Raw genomic sequence first — 6,211 nt, 5'->3', positions numbered from 1 at the left:
TGCCTTGGCCTGCTGGCTTTGCAAGGGTTGCTCAGCAAGCCAGCAGTGGCAGTAGTCCCCCTGCACCCCGGCAGGTTTAGTTTAAAGCCTGGTGGAGCAGAGCAGCCAGTCTGGCTGAGAAGAGCCTCCTCCCCAGGGGAGAGAGGTGGAGGCCATCTCTTCCCAGCAGCTCACTTCTTGATCAAGCTTCCTGTACCAGGCATTCATCAAGCTCCTGTTAGTGACCAGACACTGGACCTACATATTTCTAAACTTCCTTTGGCCTGAGTAGGCTGCAACACTGGCTCTTTCTTGGCTTCCCTGTATGACACCAGCACAGAAGCATGGCCTCACAGTCTAGCTGTATTAGCTCCAAAATTTAATGCTAGTTTTCCCAGACACCCCAGTACTGTATGCACACACATTTCCAGAACTCAAACTTTGTTGGCACTCTGGTTTACAGTTATATCGTGGAAGAAAATGGATACTGGGAGTAAATATGTACAGACCTTTGCAAAGGAATTTCTAAATGCAAACACAGTTACAGCCTAGGTGATTGTTACAGAGCAGCCTCCAGGGACGTACGCAGCTTTGCCTGAGCTCTGAGAACCCCCAGAATCCAGCCAAGATGTGGCTTCTAGAAGGGGGCCGGTGCAGGGCTCAGGCTCCTTCTACACTCTGAGGTAAGCCCTCTCAGAGGTTGAGGGAGGCCTGGGCCACTTTCATTTTTTGAGGCTCCCGGTATATCAAAAAAATATTAATTCATAGCGCACTACAGGCGGTGTGGCCCAGTAATGGGACACAAGTTTAAAGTTGTATGATGAACATCTTCTTCTTTAAATCCTGTCTCTGTACCTCTGTGTCTGTATGTATAACCTCATTTGGAGATAATGTCAAAAGTCTAAATTTGAGGCCCTCTGTGAATGAGAGGCCTGGGCCAAATGGCCCTCCTGGCCCCCCTGTGATAGGCCCTGCTCTGAGGATCTGGGCCTTACAATCCCTCACCATCCTCCTTGGTTCTTGGTGGCCCTGACTCAAGGAGTGAGCATCCAGCTCTGATCCTGAGAGAAGAACTTCACCTCCATTGGGAGACCCAGTGCAACTCCTACGTCTAAGCAGCACAGGAGACAGTCTCTTCAGTAAATGCATTTACTGGAACAAAAGGCCACCCAGCTGGAGGTTCATTCTTTCCTCCATCCCCAATCTAGCCTGCACAATCCTGAGGACTCCCAAAGATACTCAGCTGCTCCCTTTCCATCTCCAAATCTCCAAAGCTCATTCACTTATCTCAGTCCCCAGACTCTTCTGGCCAGCAACTGCCAGGCTGTTTGTTTCCTTCACTGTCATGTTTATTTGCTCTAGACATCTCTTGGGTTTTGGGCATCTCACTGTTGTTGAAATGCCAGCAAAGCGATTCAAGACTATAATAATACTAAAGGTTCGCCTGGTCTCCTCCCACACATAGACACTGTGCATTGTTTGTGCATAGGCTAAAAAAGTAAACTGAATTACACAATATTATAACAATGTGAATATAGTTAACACAGAAATATCACAGTAAAATCCATCATAGTGATACAAAGCTCTCAGATTCCTGCCTCAGTTTTCTTAATTCTCTTATGCTTCCCTTAAGATTACAGTCAGCATCTTTTCTAGGGCTGCTCTCCAAGACTCTGCCCCACCAGTCCAGGCAGGCATCTTGTCTAAGCCATGGACTCACACCCAGCCTTCTAGAGTCAGCTTCACAGAATAATAGAAAATAAGGGTTGGAAGGGACCTCAGGAGGTCATCTAGTCCAGCCCCCTACTAAAAGCAGGACCGTGCCCAACTAGATCATCCCAGCTAGGGCTTTGTCTACCTGGTTCTTAAAAACCTCCAAGGATGGAGATTCCATAACCTTTCTGGGTAACCTGTTTTAGTGCTTCACTACCCACCTCCTGGGGAAATTTTTCCTAATATCCAACCTAAACTTCCCTTGCTGCAACTTGAGACCATTTGTCCTTGTTCTGTCATCTACCACCCCTGAGAACAGTCTAGTTCCATCCTCTTTGGAACCATCCTCCAGGTAGTTGAAGGCTGCTATTAAATCCTCCCTCAGTCTTTTCTTCTTCAGACTAAATAAGCCCTGTTTCCCCAGCCTCTCCTCAGAAGTCATGTGTCTCAGCCCCCTACCCATTTCCGTTGCCCTCTGCTAGACTCTCTCCAGTTTGTCTACATCCTTTCTGTAGTGGGGGGGCCCAAAACTCCAGATGTGGCCTCACCAGTCCCGAATAGATGGGAAGAATCATTTCCCTTGATCTGCTTGATGCAGCCCAGTATGCTGTTAGCGTTCTTCAGAACAAGGGCGCACTGTTGGCTGAAATCCAGTTTATTGTCCACTATAACACACAAGTCCTTTTCTGCAGAACTGTTGTACCAGAGCATCATCTAGCCTTAGCTGGCGCTATAGTTAAAAAGTTTCCTTCTCTTTCCAAAACTCTGTTCCTTTGTTCCCTTTCCAATCCCGTTGAGGTTTTAATGCTCACAGTAACACCTGGATTCTCTTTTCCCTTTCTGGGGAAATTTCATTGCTCCAGTACCTTTCTCAGCATACAAATGTTGTTGAACTGCTTCCTATAAGTTTCCACCATCCAGTGTGTCCAGCCCCGAAGTTTCAAAACACATCAGGCTCAGAAAATATGAGACTAGTCTAAAAATAACTATATTTTCCTTTAAGATTACTCTTGTATTTTGTGATATTCCTTTAATTTCTACACTTCTCAACCTCTTTGGCAACCCTAGTGGTCCCCGACTGCTGTATTGGTCCCTTGGGATAACAGTATAACTCAGAACAATCTCACATGATTTGCACTGCTACCAAATGGAACAGCACCCTGACAACCTTCTAAATGATGGTAAGGGACCAAACTGGCAGGGAGACAGATTGTGATCAATGATGTACAAGATCATCTCTAGGCATATTTCTTTCTGGAGCTGTGTATTGTATGCCCTAGCCAAGTTGCTGGCCCCTTTCAGGTTTTCAGGACCCGTCTCTCTGGGACGTTACTTTTCCATATTAAACTTCCTGGAATTGAACTTCCAATGGGTATACTGAAACAAATCAAGATTTCATTCCACCACACTACACAATGGAGTTTTGATTAATTATCAGTTCAATATCTGCTGGCTCTTCTGGGGCTGGACTCAATGATCTCCCGAGGTCCCTTCCAGCCCTGATGTCTATGAAATCCATGAATTTTCAGCTTAGAGGAAGGTGCTCAGTGTACTCTATGACCTGATATGACTGGCTGTCTCCCATTGCCTATTGCCATTTGAAGATTAAGTGACATCTGTGTCACAGGTTTAAACCTTTCTCTAATTTTCCCATTTTCCCAAACTAGTCAAAAATACCTACCTAGGCTGTTGATAGATGTTACATTTCTTGTGCTATATATTCCATTTTAGCACAAGAAAAAGCAAGTGGCCACATGGTTGTGCCTTTTATTGTTCTAAAAATTGTGAATACTCCACAAAAAAGTTGCTTTTGAAATTAGTAAAATCTTTGTTGCACAATATTTTGCAGTTCCAAATTTAACATGTGCACAGTTACCTAATTCTGGCTATATCATCCATTTAAAAGCATACGTTAGCCTTCATATGAAAAAGGAAATGAGTAAGTTGCTTCTCTGTGGACTAAAGGCTATGTGATGCTAGTTTGAAAAGTTTGACTGGTCAGTGTTCAAGCAGCTTTAGTATGTTTTAGGGCTGTGTCGAGTCTGGACAGAGCTGTGTACACTGCTAAGAAACTTCCCCTATCCAGTTACCTTGGTTAGTAGCGAGTGCCTTCATATGTTAGGATTTACTTAGCAGTCCTGAGTGACTCTTTGGACTCTATACTGTAATACTATTGCTCTCTCGGTGACTGCATTTCTATCTGAGAAATACAGGAATGAATGAACATGAAACTCTATTAGGTTGGGTCAAAATTGCTGTGCATCATCAGGAAATAGGGGAAGGATGAAATGAAAACGTTTCTTAAGGCAGACAAAATGTTTTTAGAGGTTCCACAGGTTAATCCAGTTAGCTGGCATTGTGATTACTGGAATCCTTACAATTTAGTTTGACATGTTACAAAGTCTGAAGAAATCTGAATCATGGTCTCTTGTATAGGAGCTGTTTAAAACACAGATCCTACAAATGGTTACACACATGCTTGACTCCATGAAGACAAGTAGCTCCATCTGACTTCACATTTCTAGGACTAGGACATAAGCTGCTAGTTTTGGTTAGCATTTCTGAATAAAAGCAACTCAGTACTTGGCTACAAAAATCTTTATTAGTTACAAGGCTAAAAGCTAGCATGAAAAAAATCAATTAACACCTGGCATTTTCATCTAAATTGAATAATTAAAATATTCTTTGGCATGATGTAACCACTCACTGTCTCAGCAGAGGATTTATTGAATATCTGATAGGGGGTGGTGGCCTTTAAAGACAGCTGTTGAAAAGCACTTAAATTTACTGCCCACTTTTGTAAGATTTTTAAAAAATAATTGTTGTAAGACATGATGCTAAGTTAGCAGTTATAAACCTGTCTTCCATATGAATTAACTAATCAGATTACCACCATGCTTACATAAAGGGGCAAACTCATTTTTCTGGGACAGGTTTTTTTGTTTTGTTTTTAAAAATGTGTGCAGCCCATCAAAAAGAATACTACTGCACTCATTTTTCTAGACTGGAAGGAGACATAACAGATTTGGAAAATGCTTACAAATAGCAAGAAAAAATAAGCGGCATTTTCTGTGCTTTATCAACTGTGAAATTTAAATGTAATCATCCTCAGAATTCCTTTGGTTTATTTGTATTTTATCAGGGAATTACATTTGCAAACACTGAGTATATTAATCATGACTTCATCAACTCATTCTAGTGACAGTCATTATTAACCTTTGCTAAGTGATATGTTAAACTTGCATGGTTTTCTAGAAGCCAAAGCTATTATACAATTTACAAATGGGTCCCTCTCTTCGGTCAGGTAAAGCTGGCTGTTTCATATCCTGTTTTCTCACCAGTGATGAGGATGAAATTATACAAGTAACAATGTTGTTATTGGTGACCTATTAACATACCAGATAGCTAAAAAGAAAAAAAGATTAAATTGGCAACAAGTTCATTCCAACTTATATTTGTAAACTGTAAAGACATTGGTCAAATAACTTATTAGTGCAAAAGCTTCCAATTTAGAATAAGGGGTTGTCCCGTCCCACCCCCCTCTCGGTGACATGGGCCCTAAATACTCACCATTGTGACATAAACTATATGTCTGTATTATAGGCATGGGCAAGATATGGCCTGTAGGCCGGATCCAGCCCACCAGGCTATTCTATCTAGCCCGCGGGACCGCTCTAAATTTACACAATGTACAGTGGCTGCCTGTCCAAAAGCTGATGAGGTACTGGTGGCAGCAAGCATTGAGAAGCTTGGGTTCTGGCTCTAAGATGCAACCAACCCAACCCCAACCTGACTGTCCCCACCCTGCTGTGACCCCACCCCCCAGAAGCTTCCAGAGACTGGAAGTTTCTGGCTAGCAGAGGTTTCTGCTCTGGTGACCCTGTGGTTGTTTCCAAGAGTTGAAATTCAGGTAAAAACAGGCAGAAGGGAAAACTACTGCTGGTGTGTGTGGGGTCATGTTGTGGAGGTGTGGGTGTGCATGGGGTTATGATGGGGAGGTGTGGGACTATGTGTTGGAGCTGTGGTAGGGTGTGGGATTACGGTGGGGAGGGGTCGGAGTATGTGCAGGGGCTGTGGGATGGTGTGGGTGTGTGTTGGGGGTATGGAGGGAGGTGGGGAGCCAGCCCTGCCTGTCCCATCCCGGCTGTAGCATTCAATTCCCAGCTGCAAAGCCAGGACCCATATGGCATGGCACAGGGCCAGCCCAGTCTGGCCCAGCACAATGCAGATCAAGCTTTAAAGCTGGGGACTACATGGTGTAGCACAGACCCAGCACAGCCTGGCTCATCCCAGCTGTAGCATGCATTTCCCCACTGCAAAGTTGGGGCCCATGTGGCATAGCATGGAGGGGATGGGCTAGGCTGGCTCCACAACTGCACTGGGCCAGGCCAGGCTGGGACAGCTCTGTGCCGCACTGTGAGGTACCCAGTCTTGCAGCTGGAACTTCATTATGCCAAGCCAGGCTGGGCCAGGCTGGCCCCATTTAATGCCATATGGGTCCTGGCCTTGCAGCCAGGAA

At 44.3% G+C, this 6,211-nt stretch overlaps 1 long non-coding RNA gene across 1 annotated transcript in view; it reads right to left on the bottom strand.

Annotated features, from left to right (window-relative positions):
* Nucleotides 1-841: 841 nt before the first annotated feature.
* The window catches only part of LOC109323941, an 11,104-nt gene continuing 5,734 nt past the window's right edge, over nucleotides 842-6,211 (bottom strand). Inside the window, exon 3 of the long non-coding RNA XR_002104792.1 lies at nucleotides 842-953. This is a non-coding gene — a long non-coding RNA (uncharacterized LOC109323941). The remainder of the gene's footprint in view (nucleotides 954-6,211) is intronic.

Source organism: Crocodylus porosus, unplaced genomic scaffold (assembly GCF_001723895.1).
Source record: "Crocodylus porosus isolate Cpor-Errol unplaced genomic scaffold, CroPor_comp1, whole genome shotgun sequence".
NCBI lineage: Eukaryota > Metazoa > Chordata > Crocodylia > Crocodylidae > Crocodylus > Crocodylus porosus.
Note: the sequence above shows the minus strand (reverse complement) of the source record. Positions and strands in the feature narration are given on the sequence as shown.